This window comes from Chrysemys picta, chromosome 2 (assembly GCF_011386835.1).
Source record: "Chrysemys picta bellii isolate R12L10 chromosome 2, ASM1138683v2, whole genome shotgun sequence".
Classification (NCBI taxonomy): domain Eukaryota; kingdom Metazoa; phylum Chordata; order Testudines; family Emydidae; genus Chrysemys; species Chrysemys picta.
This window is the reverse complement of record NC_088792.1, coordinates 138735099-138758142: the sequence shown is the minus strand read 5'-3', so window position 1 is coordinate 138758142 and position 23044 is coordinate 138735099. Positions and strand designations below refer to the sequence as shown.

Genomic DNA, 23044 nt, shown 5'->3' with positions numbered 1-23044 from the left:
CCAGTAATACTTGCTATTTCTCAGAACGTAATAGACTCGGGGTGAAAAACGGAGCAATTATAGCAAGAGAGGTCAGTGCCAGAATTCAACACTGCAAAAAGCACTAATTTTAACAGATGATGATGTCATAAAAAAAACACTCTCTGTGGAGCTGATTCTGTTCTCAGATTACTCCAGTGTAAAACTGGAGTGACTCCACTGTCTTCACAAGTTGAGTACCTCTGATGTTTGTAGAATATTAGCAACAGCTTTTTATTTAAGGACACTCTTCATCTGCCTGTGTATCCATACACACCCTGATCCTGGTCTCATTTAAATAGGGTTACCATTCGTCCGGATTCTGCCGGACATGTCTGGCTTTTTTGAGTTAAAAATAGCATCCGGGGGGAATTTGTAAATGTCCGGATTTCCCCCCCATACAGAGTGCGTGCGTTGACAGGGCAGCCGGCCGCATGGTGCCACTCACACGGGGCTCTGGCAGCCAGAGCCCCTCCTCCGCTTCCCTCTCCTCTCCCCTGCAACTTGAGACCACTCCCCTCTTCTCTCCCCATCCCTGCATTCACAGATCACCAGCTGGCCGTTCACCTAGGGCCTCCAGCAGTCTGGAGCTCCTCCCCCTACTCCCCCCTCCTATGCTGCCGAGCGCGCCGCTCCGCAGCACGCTGGTCTGAGTGGTACGATAAGGGGGCCAGGGGGTCGGAGAAGGGGCAGGGAGGTTCCGGAGGGGGCAGTCAAGAGACAGGGAGCAGGGTTGGATGGGTCGGGAGTTGGGGGTGTAAGGTTTTGGGCAGTCAGGGTACAGGTGGGGGGGGTCTCAGGAGGGGTCAGTTAGGGGACAAGGAACAGGGAGTCTTAGGTAGGGGGTGGGGTTCTGGAGGACAGTTAGGAGCAGGGGTCCCAGGAGGGGACAGGGAGCAGAGGGGTTTAGATGGGTCGGGAGTGGTTGGATGGGGCGTGGGAGTCCCTGGTGTCCATCTGGGGGTGGGGGTGTGGATAAGGGTTGGGGCAGTCAGGGGACAGGTAAGGTCCTAGGGGGCCAGTTAGGATGGGGGGAGGGTCTCAGGAGGGGGCAGTCAGGGGACAAGGAGTGGGGGGGGGAGGGTTGTGGGTTCTGAGGGGGGCAAGAAGTGGGAGGGAGTAGAAGGGGCAGGGGCGGGGCTCTTCCCGTCCTCTTTTTTGATTGTTGAAATATGGTAACCGTAATTTAAACCGGTGACAATATGAAGTAACTCCACTTGAGACCAGGATCAGGGTGTGTATGGATACACAGGCAGGTGAAGAGTGTCCTTAAATTAAAAGCTGTTGCTAATATTCTATGAACATCAGAGGTATTTAACTTGTATAAAAGTTCTAATTCTAATACCTAAATGCACCGTACTGAAGAAACTAGATTACCCACCCCCACAGACACACACGACTTGTTTACATGTTAATATCATCTGCAATTAGGTTCAGCTAAAGCCTTTCCCAAAAATATAAATCAAGCTACTGATGCTTTTGTGTAAATCAAAACAACACACAGATTATTCTTTGGTCATGATGGGCCACGTTCATCCCAGGTGTAAGGTCATTCAAGTAAATGGCTGGATTTGCCCCTACAGGTCTAAAGGAAATAAATCACAAAAGAACAGAAGGGAGACGCCGACCCCTTTATCCACCCCACCCTCCATGTCTCAGGCACAAAGGTCTGCACAGAGCTATTGAAACTGGTCATGCTGATGCTCCTGTGCAAATGCCAGCTTTTTATTCTTTATCTTCTTTCAGTGCCAACTGTCATCCTGTGTGATTACATTAAAAAATCAATAACGTCACCATTATAAGACCCAGACAGTTCAGTGGTGCATACTAATTCACCCTGGCTTGCCTTTTAATATGCTTCAAAATACAAAAGCCCAGCTCATCTGATTGCAGATCTTTATTAACACTATTTATAAACTGAAATTTTCATTTCACTTGGAGACATTTTCTAAAAGCAATAATGAACAGACTCTGCTATACTGGAGGAGATGTCTCTGTAAATCAAAGCCTTCCCTTTGCATACCATTAGGGTGATTAAACCAGCCTGTAGTTCCTTGAAGATGGTGGAAAAAGGGAACAAAAACAAACAGCATGCAGATCAGCAATAAGAGTGACCATAATCTGACTGTTTGACAGGAATTATTTGTCCATCGGAATTGTGGTAAATTATTGACCCACTTAACTATATGCAAGTTAGAGCTCTCAGCTGCTAGGGGGTTCTTTAGGACTGATTTGGTGTTTGTAATTTTATTTGTATTTGTTTCTTTTTAACTATACATGCCATAAACAGGTACAGGATCAAGAGACAGATAATTGCGTATGAAGTGCTACTTACCCCTCTGCACCTCTACCCTGTTTGCAGCTGTGGGCAGGAGGGCACAGGTGTGCCACCAGTGACAGCCAGGGACTCAGAAGCGCAGTGCCAAGATAGAGGGGAAGGCCAGCAAGGGAAGGGCATGTCCCAAGTTTAGGTTCTACTTTCGATGGGTGGTTTAGGATCGGCAGGAAATGCCCTCTATCACACTTGCAAGACTGAAAACCTCTTCCTCCTTTCAGAGGCTTTCACTCCCTACAATCAACCTTGTGGCATTTTAGCAGCGGTTTTCCATGGAAGAGGCACTTAGGAGCCCTTAGTTAATGAACAATCATCCCTGGGAAAAACTAAGTGCTATTAGCTAAATGCAAAAAATTTGTCATGCTGCATCCAGAGACATGATTGCTGATTTGCAGTACTGAAGTTGTTTTTAGATTTCCAACATAAGAACTACCAGTCACATACTAAATTGTGCAAGGAGGAAATAGTTATGGACAACCATCCACAGCTCACAGAGCAAAGATCACCTAGTTAGCTTCCCACAAGACACAAAGTCAAATAAAATTTAATGTCTTAGATATGAATGGCTATTAAATATGGTTCTAGCCTTTACGGTACTGAACTGAGAAACTTTTTGCCCTTCATCAATCTCCCTCATATGTCCTGGATACTGATAAAATATTAGGCATGTAGAAAAATCAATACATTATACTACAGTTAATCTACTATACAATGTGTTGATACTGCAATATGAATGATATATTTGAACTTCATCTTTTGACCTCTCCTCCTTTCTTTCCTGTTTTAAGCGGGAAAGGTTATATGCCTTTGGCAGGGATTCTTAATGGATTATGTTTGCTGTTGAACTCAATATAGTTTAGGAGCTATGTAAAGTGAAACATACATGAAAGGGCTGAACCTATTGCAGACCCAGGAAAAACCTTGTATCTTCCTCATGGTGCTACAGAGGAACACAGGATTGACATATTGGACAGACCAATCATGCATCTAGAGCAATATCCTGTCTCTGACAGTGGCCAATTCTGGATGCTGCAGAGGAAGGCATAATGCATCAAATTGTGCATTAATGTACCATAAACAGACATTTCTTCCCAAAGCCATCAGATGATCAATTTATACACAAGAATTAATAGCCCACATAATGTTATGCTACAAGAGGTAGTGTATCTGCAGCTGCTATTTTCTGAAATGTTCGTCTTTTATTGGGGTGGAGAGGGAAATCTAGGAGGAAGAAAAAGTACCATTGTTACAAATCACACCACAAAAAAACCTTCTCAAACTTAATTTCAGATACTTGGTAATGACTTAAATTGACAGTTTCAAGATTGCTGGGTCTAAAATTAGACTTTCAGAGCCAGTGATGTAATGGTAAAAAATAGAAGTAGGTCAACTAACTTTGACAGACAGTAATTTCCTACAATATCCTGGATAATCCTTATTGAATCAAGTTTGCGTGTCATTGTGGGCCATGGATTGTATTTCCATGCGGGAGGGAGATGACAGCCCCGCCCTAGCCCCACCCCGACCCTTGTCCCCTGACTGCCCCCTGCTGAGAACCCCCCCACCCTAACTGCCCCCCCCTAGGACCCTACCTGTCCCCTGACTGCCCTGACCCTTATCCACTCGCATGGGTGGCAGGGTTGTAGAAATTTTGGTGGTACCCAGAACCCCCCCCCCACCTGCCTAAGGCTCTGGGAGGCGAGAGTTAGGCCATTACTTGCTTATCTATACAAAACCCAATAAAAACCCTCATTTGGAGATAGAGTGTGATCTAGGAAACCTCTCACCTTATCTTTTATTGTAATTTTGCAAAGAAGTATAAAACTTTATGTTCACCATATCAAGACAGGTTGGCATAAACTCTGTATCTCTATGACCTGATTGAATTGACTTGACTAAGTTGTAATCAAGAGCAGTTTAAACTAAACCATAATGAGAAAGAGGATGGAAATCCTCCTGATTGGTTTTGCCTGCTTCCTTCTAGGCATCCACTGAAGAGCAGAGCGCTGGATTAAAAGTTTTAGTGATTTGGGAATTCAGTGATAAAAAGACACTTGCCAAACAAAGCATATAAATCCTCTCCCAAATAGGCAGGACGTAAACCCCCTTCCAACTAGGTAGCAATATCTTTATCTCCAGCTGCCCAGAACCCCCCCCCCCACCTGCCTAAGGCTCTGGGAGGGGGTTGGGTGTGGGGAGGAGGTCTGGGGTGCAGGTCCTGGGCTGGGGATTAGGGTGCAGGAGGGGTGCAGGGTGCAGGTTCCGGGATAGAGTTTGGGTGCTGGGTGCAGATTCCAGGCTGGGGCAGGGGGTGGGTGTGCAGGAGGGGGTGAGGGGTGCAGGCTCTGGGATGGAGTTTGGGGGTGGGAGGCGGTGCAAAGGGAGGGGGTGCAGGCTTTGGGAGGGAGTTTAGGGATAGGAGGGGATGCAGGTGTGAGGGCTGTGGGTCTGAGGATGGGGGTTCATGATGAAGGAGGGGGCTCAGGGCTGGGGCAGGGGGATGAGGGCTGGGGCTGAGGGTTTTGGGGCATTGGAGAGGCTAGGGTGGAAGGGCAGGGTAAGGGCAGCCTGCCTTGCCATTAGTGGATGGGGGACGCTAGGACCCAGGGGCAGCAGACAGCAGTTTCTCTGGCAGTACAAGCAGGCAAGGGAGAGGCAGGTGGGGGGGGGGGCGACAAGGGGGTGGGGACACGTGGGGGGGAGCAGCAGGTTGAGGCCGGGGACCCATCCAACACTCCCCCGCTCCCTGACTGCCCCCACCAACTCCCCTTACCATTCTGGCTCCACGTGTAGGCAAAACACGCTGCCCGGTGGGTCAGTTTGTGTGTTACACAGGGCTACAGACAGAAGGAGGGGGGAGCAGGGGCTCTGGCTGCTGGAGGCCAATGGGAGCGGGTCAATTGGCCCAGCCGCCCAATCAGCAGCCGCACTCTGCATGGAAGGGAGGGAGGTGAGGGAGAAAAAAAAACAAATCTCCGGACATTTTAACCTTGTTACCAATTCCTCCCGAACGGCTATTTAGAGACTCAAAAGCCGGACATGTCCGGGGAAGTACGGACGGATGGTAACCCTACAACAGCCTCCATCATTGAATGCTGCAAAGAGGACCAACAAAAAGCCACCACAGCTAAACAGAATAAAAGAGGTGATCAGAGGCAAAAAGATGTCCTTTAAAAAGTTGAGGTCAAATCCTATTGAGGAGAATAGAAAGGAGCATAAACTCTGGCAAGTGTAGTGTAAAAGTATAATGGGGAAGTCCAAAAAAGAATTTGAAGAGCAACTAGCAAAAGACAAAAACTAACAGCAATTTTTTAAAAGTACATCAGAAGCAAGAAACCTGCTAAATGGTCAGTGCGGCCACTGCATAGTCCAGGTGCTAAAGGACCACTCAAGGAAGACAAGACCATTGTGGAGAAGCAAAATTAATACTTTGCATAGGTCTTCACTGTAGAGGTTATGAAGGAGATTCCCACACCTGAGCCATTCTTTTTAGGTAAGAAATATGAGAAACTGTCCCAAACAGAGGTGTCAATAGAGGAGGTTCTGGAATAAATCAATAAATTAAACAGTAATAAGTCACCAGGACTAGATGGTATTCACCCAAGAATTCTGAAGGAACTCAGATGCAAAATTGCAGACCTACTAACTATGGCGTGTAACCTATCACTTAGATCAGCCTCTGGACCAGACGATTGGAGATTAGCTAAAGCAGAGCCGTAACTAGCTATTTTTGTGCCTGAGGCAAGAATATAAAATTGCACCCCCCCCGGCGCTGCCCAGCCCCCCCCCCCAAACACACACACACACACACACACACACACACACACACACACACTGCCACCTGGCCCCGTGGAAACAATTCCCCCCCACCCAGCGCCGCCCGCACCACGGAAACAAACCCATCTTCCACTATCCTTGCCTTCCCAAACTGCTGACTAGATAAAGCCATCAGCTCACAAGACCGCCTAGGCTCATCCAGACTTTCCTTACCAAGCACATTGCCACTCCCAACAGATAAACGGCTGCTCTTCTCACTACACTGAGCTACTTCCAGCAAATCACAGTTACCCTTTTCAGGTTCACTTTTACAAGCTGTACTAGCCAACAATCCATCACTCATCCAAAATCTACCCTTTCCTTCCTCAGTTAGGGCTTTCACCTGACCAGCCACTTTAATCTGCTCCTGAGAAACATTTTCCTGACCAATGAGATCGTTCTGCTCTTGATCTAACTTCAGATTTACTTCTGAGACATTAGACAGACATTCAGAAACTTCATTTACAGACAAACAGCTCTTCTCCTCAGACAAACCTTTGGAGAAACCCTCCCCAGGCAAATCATTGCCCACAATAGACACAGGTTTAAGATCATTCCTGTCCTGTGACTGGCTACCTGGACTGAACAAAGCTTTAACATTTTCTCCAATCAAAAGATCCTTAGGCAATAACTTCCTTACACCAGCTATAACTTCATGCTGAGTACCATTCCATTCAAGGTGGATTCTGGCTAAAGGCACGAGTACAGTAAACTCAGAGGACTACAACATTCACACTCTGATTTGGTAAGTAATCTTCCTTTTTGTATATCTGATGGTCCTTAATAGGCCATCAAGCAGGCTAGACAGAGCTGACACCAGCTTGTCTGGGATGTCACCCAGAAGCATAGCATAAGTTTGAAATACAGATAGTATAGAGCCAACCTTCATAACTTCAACTACAAAAATGACACACACATAAGGAGAGCATAATCATAACAAGCAAACCAATACCTTGTCTTAGGCACCTCATTTGACCCCCTTTATACAAGATTTGGTGCCACTACAGGACTTTGGTGGCACCCATGTTCTATACTGTCCCAGATTATGTCAATAACGTCACAGCCGAAAAGGAAGGTTGGGGGGGGGGGAGAAACAGCATTCATAGGGTGACCAGATCACAGCAGTAAAATAGGACCCACCCCCTCCCCGCTCGACCCCACCATCACATCCCTCTTCACCCCCTAGCCCCCGCTGGCTTGCTGTGTCCCTCCTAGTCAGTCCCCCACCCACCACTCACCTCTTTTCACCTTCTCCCTCCCCTGCCAGAAACCCCCATACCCGCCCTTAGAACCTCTGTTGGCTCACTGCTCGCCTCTTTGCCCACCCGCTCGCCCCTCCCCCCCCAAGTATAAAGCCTCATTCGAAGACCCAGGGGTCACTATATTACTGCACACAGCAGTCAATCAGTGCAGTTGTAGATAAGTCTCTGCATTATGCATTTTTGTATAACTTTTATATGACTTTGTATTGAACCTTGGTAATATGTTATAGCAGGCCCCTAAGGTAGTATAATTAAGGTAAAAGAAAAATGTCTTTTTGCTAGAAGTAGAATAAGATCTTCCCCCCACTTTGTTATCAATTGCTCTGTTGAATGAATGAGGTGTGAATGAGGAAGGCGTGGAAGGCAGGCACCTCCAGAAAGCTGCAACCCTTGGAAAGGGGATGGGAGCCAGACCAAGGACAATCAAACTTGTCAAGTGGACTGACTAGAGTGCCTGGGGGGGGGGGAGGGAGGGTTAGAAGCAAGCACCTTCCTTTGGGAACACCCTCTTTGCAGCACTGGGACAACCCCCAGCCCAGGGAAAAGCAGCAAAAAGGACCAACAGACACAGTCCCAGATTTTGAATCTAGGAGATTTGCCCCACTCCAGCCACCAACTCGCCGCTCGCATCGTCACCCCCCACCAAGTATAAAGCCTCACTCAAAGACCCAGGGGGTCACTATATTAATGCACACAGCAGTCAATCAATGCAGTACTAAAAATTAAAATACTGAAAATGGATGCCCCCCTCCATCCACCGACTTCCCTCCTCACCTCCCCCTCCAAGTATCAAGGGCAGCAGGTTTGTAGAAATTTTGGTGGTACCCAGAACACTCAGAGCTCACCCCACCCCCAACTCCGCCCCCCACCTGCCTAAGGCTCTGCGAGGGAGTTTGGGTGGGGGGAGGAGGTCTGGGGTGCAGGCCCTGGGTTGGGGCAGGGGATTGGGGTGTAGGACGGTTGAGAGGTTGGGCTCTGGGATGGAGTCTGGGGTGCAGGCTCTGGGACAGAGTTTGGGGCCGGAGAGGGGGTGTGGGATCTGGGAGTGGTGGGTACTGGGGGGAGGGGACTGCCACCTCTGCTTCCCCTTGCCATAGCCTCACTGGGGGTGGTGGATGGGGCTGCCCCTTGCCCAGTTTGCAGGAGTGATGGCTGTGTGTGTGTGTGTGTGTGTGTGTGTGTGTGTGTGTGTGTGTGCACGTGTGCGCGCGCGGATCACAGGGTCAAACACTCACTGAAGCCCCAGCAGCTGCTCAGGTGATGAGTGAGGTCCACTGCCGATGATTCTGTCTCCCACCGGAAGCCCCCTCAGCGTCTCCTCCAGGTGAGTGCCGGGGGAGAGGAAGGCTACGTCTCAGAAGCATGTGTGTGCGTCTGTCCTACCCCACCCCTTCCTGACTTGCAGCAGCCAGCTCTCTGCTGGCCAGAATCTCTGGTTGCCATAGAGGCAGCAGCAGCTGAGAAAGCAGCTGACACTTGTGCCCCTAGACTCTGCATACCTGAGGCAAGTGCCTCACTCGCCTCAACCTCATTACGGCACTGAGCTAAAGTCATGCCAATTTTTCAAAAAGGTTCAGAGACAATCCTGGAAATTACAGGTCAGCAAGCCTAACTTCAGTACTAGGCAAATTGGTTGAAACTTTCATAAAGAACAGAATAATCAGAAACAGATGAACACAATATGTTGGGGAAAAATCAACCTGGCTTTTGTAAAGGAGAATCATGCCTCACCAATCTATTAGAATTCTTGAAGGGTGTCAAGAAGCACATGGATGAGGATGATCCACAGTTGAAATAGTGCACGTGGACTTTCAGAAAGCCTTTGACAACGGACCATGCCAAAAGCTCTTAAGCAAAGTAAAGAGTCATGGGAATAGACAGAAGGTCCTTGCGTAGATCAGTAACTGGTTAAAAGATAGGAAAGAGGTTAAATATAGGAAACAAAGGCCAGGAATATGTGGTCAGTACTGGGACCTTTTTTGTTCAACATATTCATAAATGATCAGGAAAAGGGAGTGAACATTGAGATGGGAAAGTTTGCAGACAATGCAAAATTACTCAAGATAGTCAAGTCCAAAACTGACTGTTAAGAATTACAAAGGCAACTCACTAAACTGGATGACTGGACAACAAAATGGCAGATGAAATTCATTGTTGATAAGTGCCAAGTAATGCACATTGGAAAACATAATCCCAATTACACATACAAAATGATGGGGTCTAAATTAGCTATTACCACCCAAGAAAGAACTTGGAGTCATTGTGGAGAGTCCTCTGAAAATATTTGCTCAATGTGCAGTGATAGTCAGGAATCTAACAAAATGCTAGGAACCATTAGGAAAGGGATAGATAACAAGACAGAAAATATCATAACGCCACTCTATAAATCCATAGTATGCTCACACCTTGAATACTGCATGCAATTCTGGTCGACCCATCTCAAAACAGATATATTACAACCAGAAAAAGTATAGAGAAGGGCAAGAAAAATGATTAGGGGTATAGAGCAGCTTCCATATGAGGAGAGATTTAAAAGACTGGGATTGTTCATTTTATAAAAGAGATAACTAAGGAGGGATAGATACAGGTCTATAAAACCATGAACGATGTGGAGAAAGTGAGTAGGGAAGTGTTATTTACCACATCATATAAACACAAGAGCCATGGGCCACCCAATTAAATTAATAGATAGCAGGTTTAAAAACAAACATAATGAAGTACTTCTTCACACAATGCACAGTGAACTGTGGAACTCACCAGGGCATGTTGTGAAGGCCAAAAGTAACAAGGTTCAAAAAAGAATTAGAGAAGTTCATGGAGGATAGATATTAGCAAGATGATCAAGGATGCAACCCCATGCTCTGAGTGTTCCTAAGCCTCTGACTGCCAGAACCTGGGAGTGGCTTGCTCGCTAATTGCCCTGTTCGTTACCTCTGAAGCTTCTGGCACTGACCATGATACTGTGGCTAGATAGACCATTGGTCTAATGCAGCATGACCATTCTTATGGTTTTTATCATCTGGTAGTACAACATCAATATTCTTTTAATCCTTCCATTACTCTCATTACCATGGTATCAGACTGCCTTACAAGGGAATAAGGCAGGTGGTTGGCAGTCCTTTTGTGGAAGAGACTTCCAGCAGTAGAAGTGGCATTTGCAGTATTATGTGGGCTTGTCCATCTAAACCCATTATTGCTTGGCACCTATGCCTTCATGAAACAAACTCAGATTTCTAAATTGGCTGAATGCCATCCTAACAGATGGTTGGGAGTGTGAAGGCAGCCAGAAACCATGTCTGTATGCAAGAGCAATGTTAGTTGAAGGCAACATTCTCAATCTGAACAACATGTCTGTTCATCCGGAGAAGACTTTCAGTTTCTGAATAGGATTCAAGTACAATTGATAACCTAGCTTTCAGTCTTTTAAATGAAATAAAAAAAAGTAAGTGTATTTGAGGCACCTGAGTATCTTGCATAACTATTGTTATTTGTTTAGTTATTAGGCACTCTACAAGTGAGAGAGGTCAGAAAGTCAGATAGAATTCTAGGAGCCTGCTGGCCTCAGCTGAGAGAGCAGTCATGAGGGGGAACAGATATTTGTAGTGCAAGATCTCATGTCCCTGTTCGACTCTCCCAGGCTAGGACATCAGGAAACAGAGCATCACTCTGAGCCCCAGGCTTATGTAGCTTATGCAGCCCTCATGTAACTCAACTGTAACCAAAACAGTTATGCGAAATGTCCCTACCCCAACTCTGACCAAAAGCGCCCCTGTATTCATGCCCTACCCACCACTGTAATACTCTTTGTACAAAATATGCCTTGTGAGTTATCATTTAAGAAAGAATAACTTGCTTGTTAATAATATCCTGGTGAAAGGTAGGTAGCAACATTACATATGAAGTTATGAATTCCCTCTGTATGATGTTGGAAGCACATGTTCAAACCCTCACAGCCCTGACTGGGCAAAAGTTGTTAAATAGGTCTATCCTAAACAAAGGAATGTGTGTTTACCTCAATTTACATACAAGTAGCAAACAGGGTTCTTGAGACAGCAAGAAAGGGAAATTGCAGGAGACAAAGACAAATCTGCATTTCAGCATACACGGGAGAAGAGGCACCTTCACCAACAGACTCTGTGTTGCCTCCCTTACTGTTCGAATAAACTTTGCTTTGAGGGGTAATCCTCAGAAGAATCCACTTCAAAGGGTGCCTGGACTATAAAAGTGAGGGGCAAAAATACCCTGTATCAGACCCTTGCATCTGAAGAAGTGAGGTTCTTACCCACGAAAGCTTATGCTCCCAGTACTTCTGTTAGTCTCAAAGGTGCCACAGGACCCTCTGTTGCTGTATCAGACAGTGAACTTGTAATCATCTGCTTTAATACATGGCCTGACTTTGGTTCACAGCCACTAGGTTCAAGAATTAGGTCTTGCACCAGGCTCTCTCTACTACACACCTCAAGGTATCTATCTGTTTCTCCCCACCTCAACTAAGACAGCAAAGGAACCAACTCTTTGACTTTACAGGTTCCTGACCTGAGAATATGGTCAGCCATTTGCTGGGAACATGTGGAAGACTGTTTGTGAACGGCCCAGATTGGGAGCTACAACAGCAAAGGATTGTGAGGCACCCAGGGTTACAGGGCAGGCAGTGACACAAACCCTTACTGGTCTGGATTGCACCCTGGAATGTGACACCATCCTCAAATAAATTCAAGACATTAATTAGGAGTCCACCTCTGAATGAAAGCCATTTGGAAGCTTTAGATAATGAAGTTAAAAGCTTGAAGAGGAAGAGGTTGTGACCCAGGGACCTCTTGATGCCAATTGGCAGATGGCACAGAAAAGTGTAGCCCAGGGTTTTACAATGATCCCCTGGATCTGATATCTGCATAATACATTGCAAAAGGGGGCATGTGAGGTCTCTATGGAAAGCCACCACCACACAGATCATTATAACTATTGCAAAAAGTATATACAGATCATATTTAATGAGTTATGTATCTATACTGGAAATTATGTTCTTAAGGTCTGAGAGTTGAAGCAGGTCACCAGGAGGTGACAAACATGTTTCTTGCAGACAGGAGATAGCATACATTTATCTCACTGTCTGACTATACGTGAATTGAGTATTGTATGCCTGTTTACACACTGAGCTAGCTCCTAGTTAACATTAGCAAAATCTACAAGAAAGAAGCCTACAGGAAAGAACAACCAGCGGGGGAAAGGGGAGAATCCTGTCTACGTGTAAAGACTGTGGATTGTTGGAATATAACAAGGAGTGTACCCAGTATCCTTCTACGAGATAAGCTGGCATGTCTTACAAACAGAGGGTAACAACCAACCAAGCTGTAAAATTCTCAGAGAAAGATTTTGAAGTGAGCTAAACTCTACAGCAGGGGTTCTCAAACTGGGGGTTGGGACCCCTCAAGGGGTCATGAGGCTATTACATGGGGGGGTTGCGAGCTGTCATCCTCCACCACAAACCCTGCTTTGCCTCCAGCATTTATAATGGTGTTAAATATATAAAACATTTAGGGGGGGGGGGGTCACATTCAGAGGCTTGCTTTGTGGAAGGGGTCACCAGTAAAAAAGTTTGAGAATCACAGCTCTACAGGACCTGAACACATTTTGTTAGCTAAGTCTAGGTTCTAGAATGCATATTTATGATTTCATTTTGTATGCAACCATTTGTTTCCATTAATTGTACTTGCTTCTTTTCAAATAGCTATTCTTTGTTGTATACAGATATGTTTATAGCGAAAACAAGTACAAGTGCGGTGTGTCAAACAGAGCAGTGTTCCTGAGGTGCAGCTGGTAACCTGGTGTGTTCTGTGTCTTCATAAAGAGTGGAGCTATGAATTCTGTGAATGTCCAGGGGAACTGGCCACTCCATGGGGGCACTTGGAGGACTTCGGCGTGGGGGTGGAGTGTGCATATTGCTTACCTGAAAAGGCACTGTGGAGCCAGGGTACTCTGAGAGGGGAGAAGTCAGGGAGCTGACCGAGGCAGACTGGCCAGGTTTCCTCATGCTAAAGGCAGGTGGTAGCAAGGCGTCTTGCAACCCAGAGGTGAAGAAAGATGGGACCTGTTTGACTATTCAAACAAGTTTATTTTGATGCGTCCCAATCCTGTGATGAAACAGGCACATGGCAGAAGTATATTTTTTAAAGCAGAATTAAAAAACAAGAAACAAACCACAACACCTCAGTAACATAAGCTTCTATGTTACCTAGAAACAGAATTCAGTGATTCATAAGCATTTTTTAAACATGTCCCTGATTGATATACTTCTAATCCTCCCACACGGGTAATAGGAAGAGTGAGTCAGTCTATTTGGCATTGACTTTGTCTCTGCTCTTTTGTCCCCTCTCATTTTCTCAACTGAATCAATGTATTTGTGAATACTGGATTGGAACCCACCCAGGAATTTCTGAAAATGCAGTCTCATATTGCTTGAATCTATAAAGAGGAAATTAGTCAGATGACTTATGCACCTTAAGGGCAAAATATTAGATTGAGCCTTTGGCATTGAGCACCATATAACTTTACACAACAATTCCCATAAATACTAATGCAATTATCAGCCGAAAGGAGGACTTATCTAGTGATGGTGGTGGTTGTGCTGTTATTTTAGAAGCAGATAAGAGGATGTGTGGTGACGACGCAGGAAAGGAAACAGAACACCAGGTCTGTGGTAGCCGAAAAGCCCCTCTACCTCCAGGAACTTTTCCTGGGGCTTTTATTCTTTACTTACTTTGTTTATAACACTTCTTAGTGGTTACATTCCTGCGCATAAAAAGGCCAGGCAGTATACATGCACATAAGATAACAAACCCATCTCTTGAGCGCGTGAATGCCAGCTGCGAGGAAACAATCAAATCAGCCAAATAAGTTTCCCAAACAGGCGCTAGAACAAGGTCACTCCTGCCTCATTGCCAAGGGAACAGTTTGCCGTTCTTCAAGGCTTGTGATTAGGGAGCAACACATTCCTACAAGGATGGTCTTCTGTATTTCATGCAAGCACTTGTGCTGCATATGTGTGTACGCACACATAGAGTACTGTCTCTGTGTTATAAAGAAACAATTCATGACACCATATCATGTACACTTTATCTGTAAGGTTGGGATGGACACATTACTCATGTCTGACAAAACACTCAATGGAAATGGGGACCCTGGGAAAATGATAACAAGGAGTCCGGTGGCACCTTAAAGACTAACATTTATTTGGGCATAAACTTTCGTGGATAAAAAATCTCCCTTCTTCAGATGCATGGAGTGAAAGTTACAGATGCAGACATTATATAATGACACATGAAGAGAAGGGAGTACCTCACAAGTGGAGAACCAAATACAGGGCCGATTCAATCAGGGTGGATGTAGTCCACTCCCAATAATAAATGAGGAGATGTCAATTCCAGGAGAGGCAAAGCTGCTTCTGTAATGAACCAGCCACTCCCAGTCCCTATTCAAGCCCAGATTAATGGTGTTAAATTTGCAAATGAATTTTAGTTCTGCTGTTTCTCTTTGAAATGATAGCATGATGTAATTAAGGACTATGGTCCAGGTTCTCTGCCTCACCAATTGAGTTGGGAGCTAGTTACAACTCCCTGACTCTCACAATGGATCCATACTGCTATGAGTATCAGCAGAGTTTATAGCAACTTGGCGATCACTAACTTTTCCTATCGGGCTACAGACCTCAAGGGACCAAACGCCTGCTTCGCATGGCTGGAGCATTAAGTGTTCCAGGTATGCCCTCTCCATACCTGACTGGCCAGATCCAGCTATTTCCCAGCCATTTTGTGCTAATGAGGCAGTACAAGGGGGGCAGAATGCAAACAAGAAATTGGCCCTGTATTGCAATATATATGAACAAGAGGGTGAGGTTTCATGTACAGTCCTAACTAAGGCATTTACTGATTTTTCAGTGCATAACTTTGCAACCTTAGTGTTTGCTAAAACAGAATTTTTTGTTTAGAATTTACATTTCATACAAACAAGCATTTTAAGCAGTATTTTTAATACTCTCAGCTTTTTTCCAAAAAACGTATTTAACTGAGACTGTAAAACCATTAGTGAATCTGTACACACATTCACAGAGACTTCTTGTATACACATTTTAACGTAATACAATTATGCCATGTCTACAAGACTACAAAATTTACATCACCATTTAGATTTTTCAGCATAATATTCCACAGCTTTATTCTAATAAAGCTTTTTGCCATTTAAAATCTATTAACTCAGAGTTAAGGTGGCCAGTGATAGCTCGTGGCCTTACAGAGTGTTAAATTCAGCAAAACTCTGCCAACTGAACACCAGGAAATTCCAGAGTTAAAGTAACCACTCCCTCAACCATAATACTGCCTTTTTTGAAAAATGTCCTATACACCCCTCACTTTTCTATATCCCCTGCACACACATTCACACTCTGCCTTTTCACTGTAAATGGACAAGTGCTGTCCGCACTTGCTCTGGGCTCAAATACTGAGCCTACTCCCCCAACAGAATACTGCACTTATAAAATGTAACAATTTCATACCTTTTTACAATCCTTTCATACTTGCACACAGGATACCACTAAACCTATAATTACCTTCCCTTACCCGTCATTAAATCCATAGGCTGCTGTCATATCCCACCTCACGACAGACAATACCACCGGCAAGAAGACCCCAGTGCCCTGCTACTGGCACAACCTATGCAATTCTGTATTGAAATAATGCAGAGAGAAATCTCAAAGTGCACACACCTCATTCCTTTGGTAACACACATGGGGTCGTGACTTAGACCTAGTTCTCCTCATATTACATTCACAACTCTGTGACGCTCCTCAAACTAATCCCAAATCTCATAGCACAATCTCAGCTCTCCCAAAATGCTTCAGCTTACTCCTCCGACATTTAATACAGCTACCTCTAGCACAGTGAATGCAGTGGAAATGCACAAAAATAATTCCCAGTGGCTATTGCCCACTCCAAGGGGGCAGAGTTAAGGTTCATGGGCATTTACTTTAACTCTGTATTTCCTGTTTTTCAGAAGTTTGAGTTTTGCTGAAGTCGGCATTCTGGAAGAGCACAAATTATCACTGGCAGCCTTAGCTTTGAGTTAATGAAGGTTTTTTCCCCCCATTTAATATCAGATAGAAATAGATGTTTTATTTCATAACTTGTGTATAGTTATGTGTAAGGTAATACAACTTTGATGTTACTTAGTTGTGACAGTCTGTATCCCTATGTTCACCCTAGACTATGATAAATTGGTACAAAGTATGCCTTGTGAGGTATCATGTGAAAACTCAAACTGCTGAACATTATTGTCCTGGCAAAATGTGTGTGACAACATTGTATGTAAAATTATGAAATTCTACTGCATAAGACAGGTTTTACGTTTAGAAAAGCAGGCACAAACAAGTTCCTCAGAGATAAAAGGCGAATTGATGCCTCAGCAGGGGTGTCAACAAAATCAAATGGACTACCACCTGGTTAAGCAGCCATTCTTTGGTGGGAAAAAGGGTTTGAGCAAGAAATTTATGTGGTGGCAAAGAAACAGCTGGAAGTTTCTGACTCACAGACTTGCTGTAGGGTGACCAGCTGTCTCGATTTTATAGGGACAGTCCCGATATTTGGGGCTTTTTTTATATGGGCTCCTATTACCCCCTCACCCCCGTCCTGATTTTTCACACTTGCTATCTGGTCACCTTAACTTGCTGTCACCTGAACCACGGCTGGAGAGGATTCTCAAAGAAGAGAAATGCTATAAGAAAGGGGAGCAAACTCCTCGGATTACCTCTCTCCCCTCATGGCATCAACAACACTTGAAAGACAAAGGAAGCACCATAGAACTGGAGGACGGATCCTGGCTAAAAGAAATCCAGCCAGACTGCTGTAAGCATGTGGTGAGAGAAACCTTTTTGCTTTAAATTTACTTAGCTTGTTAAGTTAGATATTTGTTTGCCTTTTATTTCTTTGTAACCAATTCTGACTTTTATGCCTCATTACTTGTAATAACTTGTAGTTAATATACTTGTTTTATCTAAACCAGTGTGTGTTTGGATTGAAGTGTTTGGGAAACTTCTTTTGAGATAGAAAATAAATATGCACAAATCCTTCTATTAATAAAATGATGATTTTGTATGAACTTGTATTGTCCAGAAGGAAAGCGCTGGGCAGTACAAGATGCACATTTCTGGAGACAAATCTGGGACTGGGAAGTCGCTGGTATCACTCTGCAATATAATTCAGGAGTGGCTGGCTAGAGCACTCAGAACTCAGATGGGAGTAATTTACATGCTAGATGCTGTGTATGAGCAGGCCAGGAGTGGTTGCTCTCACAGCAAAGCAGCGTAAAACACAACTCAGGTTGGAGAATTGTGAGGACACAACTGTTCAGCAGTCCAGATTGTACTCTGGGAAATGTCACAATAGTCACGGTTGATATAGTGAATACCTTAAAGGCACTGTTTAAAGGTGATAATCAAAACCCAACTCGCCCCAGATTACTTTTGAGGGCTATAATTTTTCATGCCTGCTTTTAGCCCCAAAATGAAAATTTGGGGTGCATTTGATTTTAATTAGAGCTTGTTCTTACCATTTTTCATAGTTGTCTGAGCTTAGAACAAATCAGGGAGAAAAATATTTTGAAAGCATACGACAAAGCTGACTTCCATACTAGTTGTGATCTAACTAACATACTAAAGTTTTGTAACCCAGTATCTGGCTGAAACATTGAGTTAGAATCTCAAAATTCCATACTTTCTTTCATTATGGCCAGATGAGTAAAGGACACACACCATCTTTCCACCAGATGTCATAATACCAACTAAAGTAGCTTCAGTTCCAACCGATCCCTTTCTCCCAACACATAGAATTTTACATTTTTTAAGAGTGCTCTACAAACAAATACTAGCTAATTAATCCATACAGGATCCTTGTTGGATTAAGCATGCATCATCATCTCCATTTGACAGAGGAGAAAGTGAGCCATGTTAAGTGATTCTATCACTGACTTGCTATATGGATGTGGGCAAAAAGAGTTCTAATTTGAGAGATCTTGGCTCCCAGTCCCACGCTCAATCCACTATATCATATTGCCTTACTTTTTAATTCTTGGCTCTGCTAGAGACAAAGAAGAAAAACTTCACACATTTAGAAAGCGCTGCATAAAATATTTGGCTTGGGAATCTTCTGGCAGACTTGAAACAAGAGGAACAACTGCAAGAATAATTAAATATTGCGTGTCAACTAACACTCAGATTTATAATTTTTTTTTTAAAAGAACAAAATAGTTAAAATCAAAGTCACACTCTTTCCATTGCTGTCAACATTTTAAGTACTTGTCTACCAAAACCTCACATGCACTAGGATGGGCAGTATTGCACCCACACATGTATTGGACTGTTGGCTGCTAATTTCAAGTGGAAGGATTATTGTCATTTTGCAAGCCAAATAAGACACCTGAAAGCCTATAAACAGACAGAATTCAGAACTCTTTGAACTGAACACACACCAAGGAGAGTTTGCACTTTTGCTAACAGATTCCTAACCAAGGATCCAATCCTGATTCCATTGAAGTCAATGGCAAAACTCCCCCATTGACTTCAGTAGAATCAGCATGAGACACTACTCTTTTTACTTACATAGGCACCTGTTCCATGGCGGATAGCACAGCTGTTGTACGCAGAAGGTTATGGGGACATCTTGTTTTTTTAATGGACACACAAATGGTCCAGATTCTCAGCTGATATAAAATGGGGTGGCTTCAGTGTAGTCAATAAAACAATGCAGATTTACACCAGTCGGGATTCTTGCCCATTTGCAAGTCCATTAAAAGACACACATGAAAAAATTTGACAATGGAGCTAAATAGATTTCCTCAACTGATATAAATCTATCCAAGGATGGGTGAGCCACAAGAGATTCAGAAATATGGTTTATATGTGAACTTGAAAGTTCACCTGCAGCTGAAGCTGCTCGTGACCTGGAAATCAGGCTGGCAAGCTTAAAAGTGGAAAGCTTACAAAGTGGCCTCATTTTCCCTCTTTACTGACAAGTCAAAACCAGGAAGTAATGTCAATATTTCCATATTCCTAGTTCAAGTCCCCATCCAAACTCAAATGTCAGAAGTGGCACCTCTCCGAAATTCCACCCTCAAGAAACATCCAGATTCAAATGAGGGATGATGAATAAAAAAGCCCATTGAACCTTCAAGATAGTTCACCCTTTTCTAACATAAGGTACTGAAGGAGTTAAAACTGTGGTCCACTAAGAGTAAGTGCATGGCAATCTGTCTTTTGTGCTGCCAAACATGAAAACATAACAATAAAATAGATGTATCAACACACTTCTTTAGGAGGTAGAACTTCCTGATTAAGAATAAATGCAGGGCACAGTGTACTTCATACTGAAATATATTCACCATTAGAATTGCATTAATACTGTTAGCCATTAATGAAAGACTTAAATGCAGAGACAGTCAAAGAGCATTGGGAAACAACAGCAACAGAGGCACAGGCTGCAAGAGGATAAAGAAAGAATAGAAGCTAACTGTTCAGTAGGCATCATACTGAAATTGTCGTTTCTGTCTTTAGTCAGGTTGAGGAGAGCAAGAGTTACTACGCGCCAGTTACTTTTACAAAGTTTAACCCTTAGAATGCTGCAGTTTTCTAGCCGAATGTTTTAGCAGATCGTTACATTATCCAAAAACTTAAAGTGGCATAAAACATGCAAGTCTTGACCACAAGGCAATGTAGTCTAGGGGATAGGACAGTAGACTGGGTTTCAGCTCTGGATTAGATTTCCATCTCTGCCACTCACCTTGTGTGTAATCTTTTTTCATCTGCAAAACAGCAATAACCCTTCACCACCTTTGTTAAGTGCCTTAAGGCCCACAAATGCCAAGTTATTTTCTCTTAGTTTTAATTAATGTTTTATAGTGCTCAGAGTACTATTAAAAACAGAGATGGGTCTGAGCAGCAAAGTTTGGATGCTCATGTGAATCTAAACTGGATTTTTTCCAAAGTTTGGTGTTGTTTGGGCCAACCGGAGATCAAAGGTACCTTTTTGTTGTTTCATGGTTGATGGTGTCATCTCCATAGGATTACATTTTCCTCTGACATTTTCCCTTGCCATAGGTTTTGATAGAGGCTTGTATTTGGTCTCTGTGCACAGTATTTTACATTTTTGCTTGTTTTATGTGCCGCAAGTATTCGTTAGTGCAGCCCATGGGGTTCTTTTAGTATCCAGAGAGACTTTGCATAAAAGTATGATATTTGCAGCATTCAGTTGCTATCACAAATTTAAGAGATGGGTCTGAGCTGCCAAGTTTGCCTCTGAACTTCTACAATGTTTGGTGGCATTTGAATCTAGGGCTTTGACTGAGGCCCATCTGTGGTAATTTCTGCTATATGTTTCATTAATTATATTTTAATATGTATTAGAGCAAAGGATTTAGGAGAAATAGAAATGTTGGACAATGTGTCCTCCCAACATCAATGTCAGATGTTTTGAGCTTATGTTCATGAAATGCTATTTAATATAGGCCTGATCCTGCAATGTGGAAGTCAAAGTGCACCTATATTCCCCCTCTGTGGTCCAGCAAGGGCATCCACTCTAGACTCCAAGATCCACAGCCATCACCTTTCTTGGGCAGCGATCTGAGTCTCTCTCTTCCTCCTGATCAGGGTGTTTCCAGGCTATCACAATATAGTCAGGGAACTGTGTATCCCCAGCAAAAGACAGACTTGCCTAAGCAAACCCGTTTTGCTTCTCTCCTCAGAGATGGTACACAGTGTCATTGCCTCAATGAAAGTACCACACAGCTCTTCCGAAACAAGCACATTTTTAAAGTAAAAGCATTACAAAGAAAACATATTATAACCAAAAAAGAACTTACTCTTATGCTAATAATCTCACCAGAGATCACATCCTGACTCCAACAGTGGCAGTGGTGGTGATTAGTTCTTCAAGCCCCAAACAGGGTTTTTTTCTGTTGTCACAAGTCCATCACAACTTCAGCTCAGAATGTGCCTCCCCAGTTTTATGGGGGCTTAGTATGCCAAAATCCTACCAACGCTTCCCTAGAGATTAGGGGGGCCCCCACTTGGACCAGAAGGAAACCTATGAGTCAATTTTAACTCAGGCTATTTAACCAAAAATTGTTTGTCCGTTGGTCCTGGGAGAATCCAGTTTGAACAAGTATATGTGAGCCTCTCTCTGGGTGGTGGCAGCTCTCTGGAGGTGTTCTAACCTGAGTGAATGTGCCTAACCATCCCGCCCATTTTTAATTCCTGTTGCCCCCTCCCCCTGGAATTACATACAATCCCATAATAATACATCCACATTTGTATTTTTTTAAACAATGAACTCCCAAAATGCATAAACTTAATTCAATAGGATTTGTCCAGGATAGTGTCACAGTAACACCCTGACTTGAGTTGTGCATCACAAAAAGAGCTTGAAAGCAAGATTGATTTGTAGTCAGACTGTGTTGCCAAACCTCACAACTGAAAAGACTGCTCATTTCAGGTTCAAAGTGAACAAAGCCTAAATAGTTTCTGATGTGCAAACAAAACCGCACCCCACATAAGTACAAAAAAATTCCCCAACTGTTAGCTCTTCTTATTTGACAGAGATTGGTTTTGTTGTCAGCGATTTCATTGACACGGCTGGTGCTTATGACTGGATATTTTCCCTGGAATTAATTTCCTTAGAACTCAAATAAATTGTATAAATTTTCTCAGTGATCATGCTGTGATGATCTTGTCATGTTTATTTTAAGTTTCTCTTTAAAAAGGAATCATTAACTAGGACATTTTGAAAGCTATAGATAATTTAATTTAGGCTCCAGTAGGTCTCAGATTGCCCTACCAGCACTTTTTGCTACTCCAACAGAATAGCCATACCATCTGCGTGATCTTATCTCTGTGTCTAGGGGTCCCCCCCCAGATGCTGGGTTCTAGGCAACTCAAGAACAGGGAGCCGCCTCAGGAACTAGAGAGGCTTTTGAAGGAAAGAAGGACTTAGGTCTTTATTGAGCCCATGCTTAGGACCCAATCACAATCCTCATGGAGAGCTAGCACTAGGCACCTCATCCCCCAATGGCAAAAAGAGGGAAAGAGGCAGCCAAAACTTATTGAGGGTCTGGCCAGCTAAAAAGACAGGAAGTAAGGACTCAAGGGGAATCACAGGAGACAGGGAGAGAATATGTGCACGTGCGCACACACAGTGGAGAGGGAAGGAGACATACTTTAAAAAGTGGCCATATATTCTAGAAGAGTCTGTTTTCTAACCCTGTCCTGGTGTCACCAAAAAGTGGTTTGTCCCAGGTTTTTGTAACCCACAGTGCACAATGGTCACCTGGAAGAGCTGCCAGGGCAGATGAGCCAGTGAAATTGATAACAGCCTAGCACTGCACATATACACAAGGAGAAATCCCAACCATGTCTATCATACACTTCTCCCCACAAAGCCCCTTAGTGAACTCCCCATTTTCTCGCTGTACAAGGACTCTGTGCTGCCAAAACCATCCTCTGCACGCCTCCCATACACCCAATCAGAACTGTTCCCTGTGCTACCACCCCTAGCCCTCACTACAGATATCTCTCTTT

General features: G+C 43.9%; 1 long non-coding RNA gene across 1 annotated transcript in view; it reads right to left on the bottom strand.

Moving 5' to 3' along the window:
* Positions 1-1727: 1727 nt before the first annotated feature.
* The window catches only part of LOC135981503 (uncharacterized), a 38575-nt gene continuing 17258 nt past the window's right edge, over positions 1728-23044 (bottom strand). Inside the window, exons 3-4 of the long non-coding RNA XR_010598537.1 lie at positions 13379-13562; positions 1728-3574 (exon numbers count right to left, since the gene is read on the bottom strand). This is a non-coding gene — a long non-coding RNA (uncharacterized LOC135981503). The remainder of the gene's footprint in view (positions 3575-13378; positions 13563-23044) is intronic.